General features: G+C 45.9%; 1 protein-coding gene across 6 annotated transcripts in view; it reads left to right on the top strand.

Moving 5' to 3' along the window:
- The window catches only part of LOC117173205 (nose resistant to fluoxetine protein 6-like), a 114641-nt gene that overhangs the window by 56389 nt on the left and 55915 nt on the right, over positions 1-2337 (top strand). The gene's annotated exons all lie outside the window — the stretch shown is intronic.

Genomic DNA, 2337 nt, shown 5'->3' on the forward strand with positions numbered 1-2337 from the left:
ATGCATGCTTTTGTTCATGTGCATAACCTTTCTTGTCCCGATATCAAGAGATCTGAGCTCGTTCTTCGTCCATGAAACTACTCCAAATGAATAGAGTAGTAACGGGACGGCAAGGATGTTCGTTGCAGATACTTTGTTCCTCGCCGACAGTTCAGAAGACCAAATCTGTCGGATGAAACGTTTGTATCTGCTTCGGAGAGTATCCTTTGTAGATGTCACATCCTGAATGCGGCTCTGTGGCACGCCCAGGTATGTATAAGTCTCTCCAGCGCAAAAGTGTCGTATGGCGCTTCTATCAACGAGCTCAGGATCTTCAGGGATGCCATTAAGTTTTCCTCGCTTCAAATAAAGCTTGGCGCATTTGTCTAACCCAAATTCGATTCCAATTTCCTTAGTATATCGTTCGACAATTCCCAGATCTAGATGTAGTTGCTCTCTGTTTTTAGCATAGATCTTAAGATCGTCCATGTAAAATATATGAGTGACCTTGTACTTTCGATCTGCAGGTTTGCCGCACAAGTACCCGTCGGAATGGCGTAGTGCTAGAGATAGTTGCAATAATGTGAGGCAAAAGAGGAGTGGGCTCATGATGTCGCCCTGAAAGACACCTCTCTGAATCGTGACCTTGTTAGTTGTCACACGGTTTTTTCCAGATGAGATAGTAAATCTGGTTTTCCAAAGCGGCATCAATCTCTCTATGTACCCAACTATTTGCGGATGAACCTTTAAGATTTCCAAAAGACAGATGATAAGTCTAGGGGAGGTCAAATCGAAAGCTTTTCGATAATCAATCCAGGCCATCGATAGGTCACGCTGCTAGAATGCTGCATCTTTTCAGAAGCATCTATCGATGATCAGGTTTTCCCGACATCCCGCTACGCCTTTCTTTGAGCCTCGTTGTTCATACATTTGTTGCCACACAGGTTCCATTGCCCGAACAATCCTATCATTTAGGATAGCTGTGAATATCGTATACAGTGTGTTCAGACAAGTGATTGGCCTGTAATTCTTCAAGTCAGTTAAGTTGCCTATTTTCGCCAGGAGCATTGTGCGTCCTTCCACCAACCACATCTGAATCGGCTCCTCAGACTTTAAATATGAGGTGAAAATACGGGTCGAATCCTGATGGCTTGAAGCGAACTTCTTCTACCAGAAGGTCTTGATAGCATCTGGTTCCGCGTCGGAATAGTTCTTCATTCCTCTAAATACTTTTCTCACCTCCTCGGTAGTGATGGGTGAACATTCCTCATCAGGTGTTATGAGGGCATCACACAGTCGAGATGGCTCAGAGAGAATCTGTTGCTTTTCCCTGACGCACCTCTCCATCCGCACTGGAGTCAGCAGCTTTGACTTGTTAAATGTGTGATAACGGGTCCGGAGTTCGCGCGCGAACTTTCGAACCTTGGCGGTAAAATTACTGCCAGATGTGATGTAGTCAATCACACTCTGAATGCGGGACGCGTACTGTATTGCCCAGTATATCTTTATTGCAATTTGAAGCATTCGTCTTTTGGTCTTATGATCAACCGTTTGTTTTGTTTTACGGTTCGCATCGGCCAAAGCTCTCGCTGCATTATACACACAATAATTGATAGCCCAAAGGTCGGATTATTCGGGAAAATGACCACGAAGCCCGTCATCCATATCAGCCAGATGTTAAGGCTCTATTTCTCTGTTGTCGGCTTGTTCTAAGTGTGGTAGAATAGGCGTTCCGCTTACATAGATCCTTTTTCGAAGTAGTTTGGTATGGTTTCGCACACGTTGGTGCGAAAATTGCGATAGCTCCAGGTGTTTCTCGCACCACAGAGCATGCAGCCGTGCCATGTAACCCCGTTCAGGGTCCACACTCGCATCGTAGCACTCTAGCGAGTCGTGATTTAGTCGCTCCGTCCATCTAAAGGTCCTGAGATTTCGCCGATCCATCGCATGGAATACATTTCCATTGGCTCCCTTAGCTCTAGAGTGGTCAGCATTGTTGGCCAACCCATTGTTGGGAGCCCTGCGCGTTCTGTTTTTTTGAACCGCACTTAATACAACTATGTTTGGTGTTGTCTTTGTTGTCCCCCGAGAAGCTAGGGAAACGGGTTCGTCCATACTTGTAGAGCCCCGCATGCTAAGATAAGGCTGCGTACTCTAAGATGTCGCCCGATATCCCAGAGTCACCATTCTAGACACTTCACCCAGGTGCTATTCAGCTTTCGGCTGACAGGATTATTCTGGGTACAGCACATAGAATTGCAAATGGAAGAGACCCTCTTCTTAAAATGGTCAGGAATCACGAGAAAGTAGGCAAAGGAGCATTTCTGTACAAAGCAGCGGAGGAGGCTGCTGAAACAC

Source organism: Belonocnema kinseyi, chromosome 5 (assembly GCF_010883055.1).
Source record: "Belonocnema kinseyi isolate 2016_QV_RU_SX_M_011 chromosome 5, B_treatae_v1, whole genome shotgun sequence".
NCBI classification, from domain to species: domain Eukaryota; kingdom Metazoa; phylum Arthropoda; class Insecta; order Hymenoptera; family Cynipidae; genus Belonocnema; species Belonocnema kinseyi.